The 18,097-nt window shown below is 46.0% G+C and overlaps 1 protein-coding gene across 1 annotated transcript in view; it reads right to left on the bottom strand.

Moving 5' to 3' along the window:
* The window catches only part of SNTG2 (syntrophin gamma 2), a 205,674-nt gene that overhangs the window by 187,336 nt on the left and 241 nt on the right, over positions 1 to 18,097 (bottom strand). The window lies entirely within an intron of this gene.

Below are 18,097 nucleotides of genomic sequence, written 5' to 3'. Positions count from 1 at the left end.
GAGAGTGTGCACGAGCCCTTCCTGCGGCGAGTGTGTGCACGAGCCCTTCCTGCTGTGGTATCAGTGGCCGCCCAGAGCCAGGAGCAGCTGAAGAGCCTGAACCCCCAAGATGCATCCACTCCACGAACCCCAACAAGGAACAAGCCCCTGGTGCCTGCAGTCTCAAGCTGTTTCAAAAGCATCACGTTAGGTGAAAGAAGCCTGCCTGAAGTAAGCCAAGGAGCGCGCCGTACGATTCCCTGCACAAGACATCCGGAAACAGGCCGCACTGTGGGCAGGAGAGCAGCCAGCAGAGGCCAGGGTTGGGAGTCGGGGGGTCGGGAGAGGCTTCGCTGCAAGGAGACCAGCAGAATGCCAGCTTCTGGAAGTGGGGCACCATCCTATTTGTCGAAACTGGTAAAACTACATGACTCCGTGCCAGTGTTACTTCACACGAAGCCCACCTCAACACCCCTGCCCCGCAGAAGACGAGCGTCACGCTCAGGTTCCCAGGTGCTTTCTAGAGACAGAAGTCGGGGACGAGGACACGCGGAAGCTGAGACTCCCTCGTCAGCACTGACCGTGTCTCAGCACTCTGCTGCGAGGCTCGGCTGGGAGACGAGTGATAGCTGGTCCCTGCCGTGGCTGAGATGGCAGGATGGCCGTCCCACGCGGGTCCCCATCTCTAGGTGATGTGGGCGTGAATGTCAGCAGCAGACTTTAAACTGAAGACATTTCAAGACGTGTAAGCACCCACAGACTGCCTGTGGGGCAGCGCGGGATGCTGGTCTGCAAGGAAATGGCTTCATTCCTGGGAGGACGACCGTCCTCGGCGCCTCCCATCCTGCCAGGTAGACCGAGCCAGCACAGCCATGACCACCCCTTTCCAGGCTATTTCTCAGGGATGACTGTCCTGCTGACGCTGTCCCCCGTCCCTGCGCCCAGGGGCCCCCTAAGACCAGCCCTCCGTCCTTGCCACAGAATTCCTAGCGTGGCTTCCCAGTGTTGGGCAGGGGGCCCCCTGTGCCCCTGGCTGGCGGCAGCTTCCCTCTGAGCCCCCTTCCCTCACACCTCTCTCCGGAGACCCTCCCACCACCATTTACAGGCCCGGGGTTGACCCTCTCCCATCTCATGGTCCTGAAGCGCTTCACAATGGCCAACACTGGCTACCCGAAGGGACATGTCCCGGGTTCTGGGATGAGGACGCACACCTGCCCACCACGCCTGCCCACATCCAGTTCTGAGGGCTTCCAACACATAGGCTGACCTTCCTTCCCAGACTCTCCTCATGCAGCGGCTCCAGGCCCCGCAGACCTCCACCTCCCCGGGCTCCCCACGGAGCACACCCAGCTCTGTCTGCTGCAGACGCGCTTCCCCTGCTCACAAAACCGCTGCCTCCTGCAGACGCGCTCCGTCTCCCGCAATGCCCGCACTTCCCCGACGCTCCCGGCTCAAGGTCAAGCACGTAATCGGCGTTTCAAAAATTTGTGCCAAAAAATTATTTGTTAAATACATGTACATAAACCATAACAATAAAATACTTCATTTATGGAGTAGATAAAAGTAATATTTCAATTTTAATTTAAAGCTATTAATGAGAGAAAACTATTATATTTTAAGAATATTCTTAAATAGGCACTCTAAAAATGCTAAGCATTTACTGGTTTCTCTAACATGTTTTACCTTTCAGGAATTCAGAGGACATTTTCTTTAAACAACACAACCTGTGCTTTAATTAGAACAGGGCTACATTTTGTCTTTTCTACCAAATGATCGAGTCCTCTATTTAAGGAAGAAAACAATGTCCTGCACGCTAACAGAGCAATCCTCCCTGGCTCTTCCACAGAATCCCGGACACTTGAAGGGCGGGGGTCGGCTATTTTAGAAGATGTCAGTGTGAGAGTGCATCCCTGCCTCACCCTGAGCTGTCCAGACCCTCCCTCAGTATTTTATCTGCTTTCCTTTCTTTTACCTAACCAGGGCAATCTCAGTCACAGCATTTACTAAATAGGGCTTCTCCACGGAAAGCACAATTTAATTATTTAAATTTACATGATCTTGTTGAGTGTAGGTCAATTCACATAAAGGGGCATCTTTGCCAACATTAAAAAATGGAAACAGAGGGGCACCTGGGTTGCTCAGTCGTTAAGCGTCTGCCTTCAGCTCAGGTCATGATCTAGGGGTCCTGGGATCGAGCCCCACATCGGGCTCCCTGCTCTGTGGGAGGCCTGCTTCTCCCTCTCCCACTCCCCCTGCTTGTGTTTCCTCTCTCGCTGTCAAATAAATAAATAAAATCTTTTTAAAAAATGGAAACAGAACGCTGATCCCATAGAGATTTTGGAAGCACCCCTCGCAGAGCCTGGGGCGGGGGGCGCTCAGACACACCCCCAAGGGCGGCTGGCTTCCCTGTCCCCACTCCTCCGCCTGAAGCCACCGGAAAAAGGACATTTGGCAAACACAGTCTCACCCCAATGTCCTCACCACATGCACACACGGAGATGCGTGTATACGTTCTACGGTTATTCTCAGGGAGAATCTACAGATATTATAGGAAATGCGTATTACACAGTGATACGCACCCCAGAAATAATAAGAACAAATAAACCAAAAGGCACTCCCCTCCTTCTCCCTTCTGAGCTTCGATTCCCAGAAAAAAAATAAACATGTTGGATCTCTGAACACAATAATTTCCTCTATTTTCTTTCTTATGTATGAAACTGTGATGACGTTCACTGACCTTACTATTTACAACCCCTGTGAGAAAATTAAGGCAAGTAGCTATGAGGGTTCATGATAAAGCAGCAACGCTTATATTAATCCAAAGAATGGTGGAGGAGGCAGGCGGCCTGGGACTCTGTCAGGGGAGGTGCTCCCGGGGGCCCTGCACTGGAGGGGTCACTCCACCTGCGGGGAGCAAGCATTCACACAGAATCAACCAGAGAAAAAGCCGAATTTCCGACCGCAGTTCTGAGGAACCAATTTCTCACAAGTCAGTTTCTCTTTTAAAATAAGATTATTCTATAGATATCCTCTGACGTTAAAATCAACACCACCTTGGTTGGGAGATTTGAAACCTTTTGGGATCTCTCTGCCTGGACCAGCACATGACAGCGCAGGCAAGCTCCCCAAAACAGGTGTGTAGTGGTTATCACCTCTACTGGCCCCAAAATTCAAGTCAAGAAGCTAGTTTTCCACTTCTTAGAAAAGAAAAGGCCAACTGAGAGAGAAGGAAAGGAGTACTGTCAGCCAACAAACCATCCTATTTAGGAGGAAGGAAATATCTTCGTTACAGAAGTTGTTCTAGCATAAAATGCATTCTTGCCAGTTTCAACATTTGCCAAAAAGGAAAAACACCACCTAGTCTTTACATTTAATGGAAGCAGGCACATATGTTCTGGTAGATTTTCTTTTCTGGAAGCCAGTACACAGTAACTGAAGAAAAGGCAGTTCCTCTGGGGGCTGGACCCATTTCTGTCAGGAGATACAATTTTTTTTCTTCAGAAGCCAGATTGTGTCTAAGAATGAATGTGATTTATATATATTTGGCTTTCTGGCAACACTTGATGATTGGATTTTATATCTTCACAAATTGAGGTGATTGCTTTCCAAAAAAAAAAAAAAAAATGAGAAGTTTCCTGGGAAGAAAAATGACATATAATGTACTTCTGCCCAGAAGTCTCTCCTGGCAAATTGTGTGGAGTGTATTATCTCTATTCTAGTGCTATTGAGGAAAACTCCTTAAAAGGAACAAATAGGCTCACGTCAATCCTTGTTAAATCCCGCTAATAAACTTCCGGCTCTGCTATTACACAATCAGCTCTGGACCTGTGGACATGAGGTCCGAGTGCAGCAACTGAGAACCATGGGCTCCATTCCCGGTCGAGTAGGTAGCGTCTGTGGGTTTTCTGTCACCATAACCTCAACTTCAACAGTGGTCTACTCTCCCTCTCCTTGCCTTGCTCAGATAGACGGACAGTTCGGCGATGTCCTCCTGACACTGCGCACTCCTGCCAGATGCCCACATGGAAGAGGCAATTCCAGGAGGACAAAATGCAGGATGTAAACACGATGTTTAGGAGATGTGTGTATGCATGCATGTGTGTATGTAGACATGTGTACATGCATGTGCACATGTGTGCATGTACATAGATGTGCACACATGCAGAGGTTTGTGTGTGTGCACATGTGTACACAGACAAGTGTACATGCATGTGCATGTGTGCACATGTGTGTGCACGCACAGCTGTATATATGTGTACATGCATGTGTGTATATGCACAAGCGTGTATGTGTGCTGTGTTCAAGTGTGTACATATGCAAACATGTACAAACATGTGCAGGTGTGTATTGTGCACGCCCACATATCTGTGTAAATGTGCAGGTGTGTATTGCACATGTGCGCATGCCTGTGTGTGCATGTGTATGTATGCATGTGTGTGTTTATATGCACACATGTGCATGCGTGTTCCTTTCAAGGAAAACTAAGAGTATTTTCTTTTTGTGACACCAAATATTAAAACAAGGTTTTACTACATCCATTTATTTTTTATTCATTAAAACATAAAAATATTGCATCTGTCCATTTAATTACACTTTTATCAAGTAGTTCATGGAGCTAAAATAATTCAGGTTAACATCTGGCAGAATATATGAGCTTTGTAGAAACCACTATATTCTTGGTAAATAGATGATAAACCAAAATTTCACTTTATGTTCACCTTAAATATAAAACAGGATGGGAAGGTAGATATTATCATCCAGATTTTTTTTCTCTATTTTGGCACTGTCCCCATGACTCAGGAATACTCCGTGTCCTTAGGATACTACCTTTCACCCAGATCTGCAGGAAATAGAAATTTTTTCATGATCATGGAATGTTTTTAAGTCTACTATGAAAATCATCTCCTGTTGACCTATAAAGAAGACTCCTAAGACTGAGTTGTAACGTGAAAACACAATCTGACACATTTAATGCAGTAAGACTTGGTCAGACTGGTGTGTGTGTGTGTGTGTGTGTGTGTGTGTGTGTGTGTGTCTGTGTGTCTGTGTGTGGTTAAGAATTAAGTATAAATAAAAAGAGGCTAATATGATTATTCTGGATTTGAGATAGGTTTTATTTCAAGCATACAAGTCAGGAGAAGTCACAAATGCTCTACAGAAAACAAAAAATTATAAAATAATCGGACTTGTAAAAATTTGTTCCACTAGAAATTTTGAATGGTGATTATATCTACTTCATTCATAACCAAAAAAGTGGCATGATTCTCTCCCAAGCTATTTTCTCTAATGTAATATCAATCAAATTACTGTTTTCTGTAAATTTCAGCAATGACTTTGTTCAAAGGTGTCCACATTGTGACCTTCGACAGATTCAGAGGTTGCAAAAAGGACATTAAGAGTGACAAGGTCTTTGAGTGGAAAATCACCTGGTTGGCTTTTGAAAGAAACCCACGCATCTGCATTACAAGTGGGAATGATTTGCTCCTAGTCCTGCGGTTTCGAGAAAGGGAAATATCTTCAAAAAGGAGATTAGAAAAAGACCACAGTTTCTCCTAAAACCGTTTTCTGAGGAAGATATTCCTAGGCAACAAAACAACTGAGTGTGTTAAAGACACCTTCCACCTTCCCAGGAGGCCCCTGACGGATCATATGACACTTAACACACAATCCCAAAGACACAGCGGTCACAAAGAGGCGCTCGGTGAGCCAGGACAGGTGGGTGCATCCCTGCCCGTCCTCGCGAGCCGCCGAGGCACACACCAGCTCTGCTTCCCCAAGAGCTATCCCAGCATCCGGACTGATCCACCTGGAGTCTGCGGACCTTCTGTATTTGATCACGGCATGGAATTCAGCCCTGTACCAGCACAGGAGAGCAGACTGTTAAGTATTCGGGAATGTCACCAACTGGTAATTAACCATCAACCGCCTGAAATCAGCCACTGTAGTATTTACACCCCAGCAATCAGCGCGTACCCGAAGTCAGGCTTACTTTCCTCCCCGACCTCCCCCAGAGCACCAGTGTACCAGCCAACCATCCAGCTTATGGTAATATTTTAATTACATTTCATTTTTTCCCACGAAACTGAGTTAATGAGAGTGGGGCCCCTGCTTTATGCATTTTTGAGCCCCCAATGCCTTGTCCTGAGCCTGCGACATACCAAGGACTCAATGTTCAAAAATGAGTACATGATGTTGAATAATCAACCAACATCATCAACCAAGTGTATCCTTATAAATGATTTCATAGATGAGGAAACTTTACCCTAAATGACATAAGGGGTTGACTCACTCGTGAGAGCATAAAGAAAGAGTCAGGGTCCTTACCCCTCCAGCTGCTTACGTGCATTCAGAAGTTCAGGATAATTTTACTGGTATGTGTTACATGTGTTGCACAATAAATATATTCAGCTGGGCCAAAATATCTCTATTTTAGAAGTTGTTTTCCAATGACCTTCAGCCAGCCTGTGGACTGTGTATCTCTGAGAGTCGCCCACTTTGTAGTGACTTATCATCCCACAAAGAAAGCCCGAGCTCCAAGCATTCAGTGTGGATTGTACCCAGAAGAGAAATAAAACATGCCACAGACAGTCTCTGAGAACGTGGAAGGACGCTCCCCAGCTCATGGGATTACACTGACACCAAAACCAGAAGAAGGCATTACATGAAAAGAACAGCATAAACCAACATCCAACATGAACACAGACACAAATATCCATTGACAAAATATTAGCAAATTGAATCTAGTCATATATAAAATGATAACACTCTGTGGCCACGTGGGGTTGATCCCTAGGATATAAGGTGGGATCATTTAATGTAATTCAAAATCATTTAATGTAATTCACCGCATCAACAGCCTAATCATTAATAATAAGAACAATGTTATCTCAATAGATGTAAAAACATCCCATAAAATTCAACACGTACGTCTGATAAAAACCTCCCAGAGGTTTTGTTTTGTTTTGTTTTGTTTGATGAGTTATAGAGTGCACAGGCCACCAGAAAAGTGCATCTGGGCAGTGTGGGATTTGAACCCATGCCTCCAAAGAGACTGGAACCTAAACCCAGCCCTGTAGACTGCCCAGTCACACCACCTGCATGTCTTCTGATAAAAATCTCAATAAACTAAGAGATGGGAATGCCCTCAACCTGAAAAAGCATCTACAACAGACATGCATTCACATGCACAATGATGAATGACAATGCTTTCCCCTTAGGATGAGAGAACAGGGCGACCTCAATGTCGTAGGGGCAGCCTGCCCACCGCGATAGGGAAAAGCAGGTAATACAGGACTAGAGATTGCTAAAAGAGAAAGAACAGCATCCTTATTTGCAGACAACACGATCATTTCAGTATTCTGTCACTTAATCTGCCATGTTACGTATTTTCATACCAAATTCATTTTAAAATACAATATTATCCAATTTAGAAATGAATTTTTTTAAATATAATTAAATCTTATCCACTAAGCATTGTCTCTCTCGCTATGTCATTAGCTACTTTGTCCCATTTCATCTCAGTCGCTAGGATGATGTATTCTCTAGACAGAGAAGAAGTCTTACATGTGTGTCATTTCTCTTTTAGTTCGTTATTAGTGTTTCATAGTTAGGTTCCAATTTCTTAAATCTTAGAGAAACACAATGGTTTTAGGTGAATGTTATTCCAACATCCTAGTGTCCGTTAAGAATGTTTGACGTTATAACTATATTAACATCAAAATATAAAATACTATCTTTTACTTGTATTACATCCAGAAAGTTAAAATAGGAAAAATTCTTGAAGCTCAAATGATTTTTTAAATATCCTCTGGATTTTACATGAACCAATTTCTTTTTTAAATGCCATTTATTTGGATTACAACAGATTTTAGTTGTAAACCCTGGTTCCCATTGCATTTCAGATCCTAAACACAAATTTGGATAATGGTAACTCTAGAGATTTTTCTAGAACAACTGTAGGAAGTTCACAAAGCTTCAGTTGTTCAACTTTACCAATATGTCTTATTTTTGCAGAATTAAACAATACGCCACATTTACAGCCAAACCCTGCATTCTGTACTTACCACAGTCACCACTGTGATAAAATACAGAATAAAAGTTAAACAACGAAATACTTTATTTACAAATATTTATACGGAAAATGAAGGAATCTCTCCAAGAAATGAAATATGCTATTTTTCCAAATTTATTAAACCACATATTTTAGCGTTTTAAACTGAAAATTGAAAATGTTTGAATCTTCAATACTGAAAAAACGGTACCTCAGAAATACAGCTCTGAGCAAACTCAGAAGAGAAAAAAATTCTTTAAAAACCTTAGTCTTCAAGAGTTAACTGATAATCATTTTCTAGATATATAGGTATCCTTCCCATATTTAAAACTCAATTTATACCTGTAAAGTTTTTAAGCAAAACCCAGCTTCGGGTGCAGAATTTGGAAATTTGACACACCACTCGACTGCATTATCCCTGCACCTCCAGGCCGTGCGTGTCCACGCGTGCCCAGGGCACGGCTGCCCCCCATCTGGCCCAGGAACTGTCCCCAGCTTGCAGTGGCGACCCAAGTTTAAAACAGGTGATTTAAGGAGATCCCCATGATTCCCTCCTGATTTCTGATTTTCTGTTTCCTATTGTTTCCTTTCGTTTCATGAGACATGGCCATTCAAAGGTCCCGCATGGAGCGGCATTTCCGAGGGGTGCGCACAGGAGGGAGGCCGATGCCGAGGGCACCAGAGTGTGGGGTCCAGGACAGACGCCAGGACCGTGGCCAGCGCCGGGTGGCGAGGGACCCCTGAGGAGCGCCCGCCCAGAACACTCAGCCAGTGTCAGCAGCTGTGTGTTTCTAACGCTGCCCTCGGGTCTGTGCTCAATCCCTTGCAAACTGTGTTCTTTACTAAAGACGCATGTTTCCCAGGGCTGCCGTGACAGCGCTTCCACGAACCCTGTGGCTGAAAACAAGAAGCCTGTCCTGGAGGCCATCCGTACAAAATGAAAGCTCCCCTCTCTCCCCGCTCCCAGGCTTGTGGCCGCATCACCCCGTCTCTGCCTCCCTGTTCACCTGCCCTCTGCTCTGTGTGTTTGCCCCCAAACTCCCCTGCTCCCTCCATTGAACACACGTCCTCATACTTGGGGTCCGCTCAGGTAATTCAGAATAAGCTTCTCCTCTCAGCGCCCTTCACTTAATCCCACCTGTGGCCACGTAACTTTCCAGCGATTCTTAGGGTGTGGGTGTATCTTCTTGGGAACCACTGCTCAACCGACTACGGAAGACACATTTGACAACTGGAAAATCACAAGCAAAAACCTATCTGTGTCGGGTGACCTCCTAAGGAAACTCTCTTACTGAGAAAAATCCATTGCAATTAGTTGTAACACAGCTAACTCCTGGGGCAAAATCCCAGCAGAAACAGGGACTCAGGAGTGTGCGTTTTTAGAGCCATGTGGCACCGCATTGCTCCTCTAGCCAGTAAAGGACTGTGGGCTGTACCAGCGACGGAAGGTGACGCTACATGGAAATGCCACATGTTACCGTGTGTTCCACAGCCAAAGGGCCCCATGAGGGCAAAACCCCACAAACCACGCAAGATCAAAGTTTGGCCCTATGCTCTTAAGATAGCGACTTATTAAAAAAATTAGGAATACAAATTGTAGAAGGCATCATAGTCTTACTCTGATAATGACTCACCTTTAATGAAACCTGCCTAATAACGGTAGTGAACACGTGTGTGCAGATGTTATTAACACCCCCTGTTACACACTTACTAACACACTTGTTTACAAATGGGGCCATGACTAGAACCCTCTAATGGAGGTACTGTGATTCTGCCCACCTAACCGTGAGTCACAGGAAAGTTCAGTAACCCACCCACGGTCACACAGCAATTCACACCTGAGCTTTGGGCCCTTAGTCCTTCTGCTATGCTGGCCAAGAACACAAAATAGACCAGAATATGTGGACCAGGAGAGACGCTGAAAAGGCACACGTAAAAGAACAGTTAGCAACCTAAAACAACGTGAGCTAGACGAGGTTAGCATGAAAACAAACCGCAGGTCCCAAGGATGCTAACGTGTGAGGTTGTGAATGACAGAAGCACAGCTGGGAGGGAGGTGAGGAGTAGTCACACTCCAGAGAGCACATTTCGCACATTTAGGGAAAAGTTCTCACTTAAATTCTGACACTTGGACCTCATCTCTCACTCTGCTCACGAGGAAGAAGCAGGAGTCTTGCTAAGATCCCACGTGCCCTTACAGGCCTCCACGTGCGCTCTGCCTCATTCACTCAGAGGTGAAGTGAAGGTTCTGCTCGACCTCCCCGAACCTAATATTCAAGCAGGTAAAACACACTGCTCGTTTGATCCATAAACAACTGGCTCTGGAAGGGGAACCTGCTCTCCTCACACAAGCAGCTGCTTGTCCGTATGAAAATCTTCAGACCCTGGGTCTGGATTTTGTCCCTTCACACTGGCTGTGGAGAAAAGCAAATGTCGGCTCTAACAGACACCCCCTAAAGAGCCCTGAAACCCAGTGTGCATGTGTGGGGGGGGATCCCTGCGCATGCAGTGTGTGCACATGTGTGCATGTGCATGTAGGGTGCGCATGTTGTGTGTGCACGCCAAGTCTGCTGGGTGTACACATGTGTGCAGTGTGTCTGCCACGTGTGCATGTGTGTGCAGTGTATGTCCGCCGTGCGTACATGCGTGTGCAGTGTGTCCGCCGTGCGTACATGTGTGTGCAGTGTGTCCGCCGTGCGTACATGTGTGTGTGCAGTGTGTCCGCCGTGCGTACATGTGTGTGCAGTGTGTCTGCTGTACATGCATGTGTGTGCAGTGTGTCTGCTGTGTGCGCATGCACGTACATGTGTGTGCACACGCGTGTGTGGTATCTGCCTGCACACACTCCTGGAATTCCTGCTCCTCCTTCGAGAACCCCACAGACACAGCTGCTCCTCTGTCCCTGAGTCCAAGACGCTCCGTGTCCCTCCTCTGCAGCTCCCAACTTCGCTGACTCAAAGGCTCTCCCGGACAGTCTAACGTGTCTGCACCGCTGCTCTGTGACTCGTCTGGCAATGCTGATAATAACTAAACCGGTTAACACACACGTTACTCCCTACGATAGCATATTTCTCTCTTCCTTTCAACAACCATAAAAGTCTGCAGTCGCGTTTTCTGTGTTTACTCTCTGCAAACCCTGACCTCTCTGGACAGTCTGTGAACACATTCCCAACCGTATCCCCAGGGACAGGCCCCAGGAAGGACTCACGTCCCATGTGGCACTGCGGGCTTGCACGGGGCTGCCTGTCTGGACCACTCTGCTCTGTTTCTGCCTCTCAATTCCCAGCTCAGACACTGGTCTGTAAACGATGTATGTACGTGCACGTGCAGAACATTAATAACCACAGAGACCTGCTCCAAATGGCACTCAATTTTGCCATCACCGAGCCTATTCTTCAGGAAAACCCTTGAGGCTGAGAAACCCCCGTGTGCTGCTAGCTTCCGCGGCCCGCTCTGCCTCTCCATCCCACTGTGGGCGGCCAGGGGCGTTCCTGGCATTTCTAGTGACATATGGGCAGAAGCTGGCATTTCTCTACCTTGTTACACAAACCATGATAATTTCAGGAATAAAACCAGAGTTGCTTTCTTTCATCAAGATAACAACAACTGTGTCAATGCTGCACGCTTTCTGAAGGGATGCTTCTAACTCACTGGTTCTGAATGTCCTCAGGTTTATGGTACGAGAAGTAATTTTATATTCCCCGGTACATAAAGAAAACTTAAGATAATTATAAGAGCCATTTGGTAAAGTATAATTACCTGAAGAGAAATCACTAAGGGTAACATTTAGCAGGACAGAGATGAGAAATAGAATAAATGATATTTCACCATTAACAGTTCTGCTTGTTCATAAAAATGATATTAGAATGTAGCTATAACAAAAATAAAAAGGTGCAATTTTATTCAAAGCCAAAATAGTTAATGATAAATATAAGTTCTCAATATAAAAGCCAGAAACAGAACTTCCTCCCTCTGCTTCACAAAATTACATCCTTAAAAGCAGATAAATACGTATTGACTTGGCTGGTACATTATGTGTCAGCTGTTATGCACCATGTGTATGATTCGCCAAGTCTGTGTCTCTTTCTAAAAGGAAGGGAAATATTCACATTCACTGATAAGCAGCAACACTGGCAAAAGTGCAAACATGTTCTTTCTAAAGGCAATCATGGGTTGGTTCAAATTTTAACCTGATGGTAGAAAGGAGGCCCATACATCCTAGGAGCACCGAACGCTGGGACAAAGCTGGGGCTCCTGCAGCGGAAGAGAAGAAGCAAGCGGCCATCGGGGAGGCAGAGAGTTGCAACGGCAGCTGGGAATTAGCAGGGCTAATGGGAGGGAGGCTGGGACTGAGGCAACATGGGGATGTATGTCAGGAAGAGAAAACAGCACGAGGCAACCAGAAGGATCACCAGTGCATCAGAAGTCTAAGGAAAGCAGGGGGCGCCTGGGTGGCTCAGTCGTTAAGCGTCTGCCTTCGGCTCAGGTCATGATCCCAGTGTCCTGGGATCGAGCCCCACATCGGGCTCCCCGCTCTGCGGGAAGCATGCTTCTCCCTCTCCCACTCCCCCTGCTTGTGTTCCCCCTCTCACTGTGTCTCTCTCTCTCAAAAAAAAAAAAAAAAAAAAAAAAAAAAGAAGAAGAAGAAGTCTAAGGAAAGCAGGGCTTGGATAATGCCGTGAGCTCTGTGGGCAGTGCTGTTATTCTCGACATGTAAACACAGAAAGAGAGCCAGGTTTCAGGATTGAGATTATGAGACTGGTTTTAGAAATGTTAACTGAACAGCCAAGCAGGGGGCAGACACAGAAGTCTGAGCTCAGCGGCTGAAGGCACAGCGTGGGAGGCCGTGTGGCGCTTTCCTGGAGGAGGGGGAGGTTACCGGGAAGTAACCGAGGGCTGGTTCCCCAAAGATCCTGAGGGGGAAGGGATGAGGCTGTGGCACTGGAGAGAGGTGTGCTGGGGGGAGCAAACAGTGGTTCCAACCTGCTGCCCGAAGGAGACAGGCGGACTGCGGTCTGGGGACACACGGGGCCCTCGTGACTCACGGGCGGAGGCTGAGGACAGGTGGCAGCTCTAGGCAGTGACCAGGCAGAGGCAGCTCAGGGAGCATCGGACTCAGGGGAAGACTTGGGAAAGGGGCTCAGCCTCCCTTTTCATCTTGTAGGTTCTGTTTCAGAAAGGGAAGCTGGTTTCCCCTCTCTGGAATACTCTAGATCCCTGGTATTTTGTTTCTGAAAGCTTTCTCCTCCGAGGTTTTGTGTGAACATTGCTAAACACAAACTACTTATTTTCCATAGAAGATGTTACAATTTTTGATAGGAATAACTGACAGTTATGTCACACTTTATAAGTACAGATTATTTTCCTAAACACTAGCTCAATGAACAAAAACATTCTAATACAGAATTTGGGTGCATTTGTGTGGTTGTATTTTTACTTATAATAATTCATAAAGTAGACAACAAAATATCTGCCCGCTAAGAGCATTCATTCTAGATGGAATTTGATTCTTACTACGACTTGTCATTCAAACTACTTTTGAATAAAATATAAATAATTACGGTCACTTCCTTATGAGTTAATTCCTCAGTGCAATTACTAACCCTCTGGATACCAGAGGGGTGTCTGTATTCCCGAGCTGGAGTCTAACAAAAGTTCAGGAAAAATAAATAATGGATGTTAATGAGCACAATGATATTTACAACACTGAACTTTAATATGTTGTGTGACTGTATCTGTAATAGTACAATATTCATCCAAATTTCTTTTTTTTTTTTTAAGATTTTATTTATTTATTTGACAGAGAGAGACAGCGAGAGAGGGAACACAAGCAGGGGGAGTGGGAGAGGGAGAAGCAGGCTTCCCAACCAGCAGGGAGCTCGATGCGGGGCTCGATCCCAGGACCCCAGGATCATGACCTGAGCCAAAGGCAGACGCTTCACCGACTGAGCCACCCAGGCGCCCCGATATTTGTCCAAATTTCAAATGAGTTTTGGTGCCTATCAAAACTAAGGAGAGTCGATGTCAAATGTCAACATGATAGAGTCCCGTTTATTCATTCACAACAACAAATATAGCCGTAACCAATCACCAGACACTGTACCAGGTTCCTAGGAAAGGAATGAAGGAGCCCACCTGCTTCGGAGACCCTGACAGGAAGAGCAGGGTCAGAGCCCAGCAGGAGGGTCCGGGAGGGGCTAAAATATTTTTCCACCTGTCCTCATCCTTTCCAACGGTATCTTCCACGACTGTCCTCTAAGTCGACATGTTTATTTTTCTAAATCTTAATTCTTTGTTTAATTAAACATAACTCATTAATAATAACATTTATAGGATCTAAAACTGCAGACGTTTTAGAAAACACAACTATTTTACCCGATCATTTAGTTGAAAACTCACCATATCACAGTATCCCCAGCACTTCTTCGGCGTCTAAGACAATGTGGGAGAGAAAACGGTTCTGCGGCAGAGTGGGAAGCAGCGTGGTGGGGAGGCAGCAGGTTTCAGGGATGGGGGAGGTCAGGCCTCGCAGGGTCTGGGGCAGGGCGAGCGGGGAGGCTTAGTCTTCGGTAGAGAAATAGAAGAGGGCAAACTGGCCCCTGTGTCAGCACACACTGGGCAGAAGTGACATCTAGTGTTCACTGAAAATAATCCAAAGTCTTCCATCCAGAACTACAACCTGAACGACAATCGGGATGACCAGCCGGATGATAACCAAAAGTCCATGCCAGTTGAAAGTGCAAATACATTTTTCCATGAAATTCTCATGCATTTTTCCTCCAAAAGCATTAGCCTTCCTTATTTCATCTCATTAAAATACCCGCAGATTCTATTTAAATAGCAAATGCTGGAATCGGAGATTCAAAACCACCTTAGGAACCCAAACCGCACATTCTCCAGGCCATTCACTCCCCCTCCCATGACCACTTAGGGCCAGTGACCTGCCCCTGCCACCACCGCACTGAGACCCTGGCGAGCCCCTCCCCTTCCAGAGGCTGCCCCGGGGACAGGTGAGCTTCACCGATCTGTAGCAAAAACACCTGCGCGAGAGTTAAGGCAACAGGGATGTGAGTCTATTCCTCCTCACACGACAACACGGACTCTCCTCCCTCCTTCCCATTCAAAAGGAGCTCGGCGTCTCAGTATGTAACTCGCTTCCTGGATGGAGCATACCATCATGCCATCGCCACAGCAGCCTCTGCCGAAGCTGAACTACGCTAAAGTCGGAATTCAAGCAGCCGTATTTGTGCTTACATGTCGGTACAGACATGCTGCTCTCGAAAGATGCCATTCCACATGCACTGTTGGGAAACAAGGCAATTTTAACATCTGGTATTCTCAATAAGTAAGCATTCCTCTAACCTGGATCTTGTGAAAGTGTTCACTAGCAAACCTCCTGATTAAACCAGGTGGTTGCCCATTTTAAAATACATCAATCTCGCTTATGATGTCATAGACCCCACCAGAAATTCCACAGTTGAAATCAAAGGTGAGTCAGCAAGGATAAGAAACGTGGAACAAAAGCATAAAACAAAGGGACAGCCTTCCTTAGAGGTGACATGCTTAAATTATCTTGCACAGTATGATTAAGTGGTTCCATTACTAACCGCACATTCAAGGGACCTGACCTGTTCTCACCTTGCAATGGGCAAGCTCCTCACAGAGAACAGCAAGCACACTGCCAGCTCTCACTGCTTCGCGCTTCCAGCCCCTTGGACCGAGGCGATGTTATTTAGAAACTGAAAATGTGCTGTCGATAGTAATCAACAGCTGCAGCGTCTGACCGTAAGAAGCAGAATACACTCATCACATTGTCCTGCGGCTCCTCCACCACTGGACTTTAGCGGGGACATGGGGGAGTAGGGGCTCAGGTTCACGCACTGGCTGAAGTGAGAAAGAGCAGACAACACAGAACAGCTATGGAAAAGGGCTAGAAAGCAGGCTCCAACCCTGAATGAGACGTTCACATTTGGCCAGATTCCCATGATTCAAGCAAGCAGTCATTACAAAGAATGTGTTGCATTTTTGACTTCAGAAAACAGAGACTGGAAACATAATGGGATTAAAACCAGTCTCTTTTTTTGTCATTGTTTTTCTAATTAGAAAAACTAAGTTCCTTCCTTAACAGAAATGACTAAATAACTATGCAAATTCAATGACATTACACAGAGTTATTGATACAAAAATTAGTACTTCTGCATGGTTGTCTGGACACCAACCATTCCAGTAAAAATTAATGGCCGACCAGGTCCAAGGTATTTAAACCATGACTGCATGCTCTGAATGTTCATGTTTTTAAAGACTTCCTGTGAAAACCGGATACTTAGATTCAGTTTAAATAAATAAGAAGCTGAGCCTTTTCACACACTGCAGTTCAACTGAGCACTGAGCACAGCTTGCTATTTAATAATACAAAGTTAGTATTCTTGCCTTACTATGCTCTCCATTATTATCCTAATATTTGGCCTCCAATCCTGACAAAAGCTTACTTGCAGGTACAATTCACATATTATCGAGGCTCTTATTACAAAGAAAGCACTAAACACATCATGTGCAAACTGGTGAACAGAACCCATCTCCACCAGCACACCCCATGTTTAGTGCCTTAAAGTGGTCAACACTTAACACACTGGAGACTATTTAGTGGAGGACTTGCAGTTGATGTAATTTTTAAAACCCAAAGTCACTGCCAATAATTCATCACCTGGGTGGATTATGCAGTGTGATAAACCCCCTCCAACTCTTCCACGACAAGTACAACGGTTCTAAGCCGACTTGGTGCAAGAATACCTCAGGAAAATGTGTAATTCTAACCATGGGGGGAATCGTTTCAAAATTCAAAGCTGTAATAAAGTGGAAACCCTATCACTCCCGAGCTTCTCTATTTTCTTAAGCAGTTTACTGCCAATTACTCCAAGCACATCTTGTAGGGTTTAATTACCATCTGCAATGGCTGGAAAACTATTCATATCACAAAGTACTTTAAAAAATAAACACAGAATGTTACCTGGGTCTGAATTTTAAAATTTTGTGATAATATCCCAGAAATGCATAACATGATGGAAAAAGCATCTATCTTTACACAGATTATATATTAAAAAAAAAAAAAAAAGAATTATAGTTACTGCTACTCCCTTAGTTTAGAAGCATTATGACCAGTAGGAATCTGTGAAAGCCTTCCACCCATCGTCTTTCAAAACATTTCTGTTATCCTAAGAAGGATGGTCAATATATCCGTTTTTTACTGGCATTCATGGGATGAGGGGGTCAGTGGGGAAGGATCCCACTGAAGCCGCGGCAGAGCACCTGCAAACCACTTCAGTGAGTCTCTCGGTCCAGAGCCTCCGGAGGCCTGGGTAATCAGCTGCTTTCTCAGACTGTTTCCAGAACACTCCGTTATGCTGTGGGTGACAACTTGAAGGCTTCCAAGAACTTTTCGTTTTTTGTTTGAGCCAACATTTCTGTTTTTTGTCAATCAATAGTTTAGCTATTCCAAAAAAAGAAGGTGGAATGGAGTTGTTTGGGGCCAGGACTGGAATAAGTGTCAAAACAGCATCAGTATTAGGAATTCTGCTCATAGCTGTCCCCAAGTCCAGAGTATTCCGTGGGAGCCTGCCCCACCCAGCACCAGGGAGGGACAAAGAGGTCCTGGGGAGGGGGTACAGGCTGGGACGACCCCCTACCTGGCCCCATCCGGGGGGGGGAATCACCTCCGAAACTCTGGGACCCAGGAGCCGCTCACACGAAGGAATTAGGGCCAACCCCCAAACGCCCAATTCTGGAAAACCCCAGTTCCCACGGACCATAAAGCCCCTGCGCTTCCCTCCAGCCCCTCAGGACATTAAACAGCAAATCCACAGTTTCCAGTGCTGATATTGGGGTGGGGTGGAGAGGGGCGGTCAGGGGGCGTGCGCCCACTGTACCCAAGGTCCCAGCGCCCACCCACCGGCACAAGCCGCCCCAGTTAACAGGGAAGGAAGTGGGGGTGCGGGAAGCAGAGGGGGACGCGCTGAGGCGAAGTGGCGCGCAGAGGGGAAGGGGCGGAGGGAGCGGCGGAGGGGGCGCGCA

Source organism: Phoca vitulina, unplaced genomic scaffold (genome assembly GCF_004348235.1).
Source record: "Phoca vitulina isolate PV1807 unplaced genomic scaffold, GSC_HSeal_1.0 scaffold42, whole genome shotgun sequence".
Lineage (NCBI taxonomy): Eukaryota > Metazoa > Chordata > Mammalia > Carnivora > Phocidae > Phoca > Phoca vitulina.
This window is presented reverse-complemented; position numbering and strand designations above follow the sequence as displayed.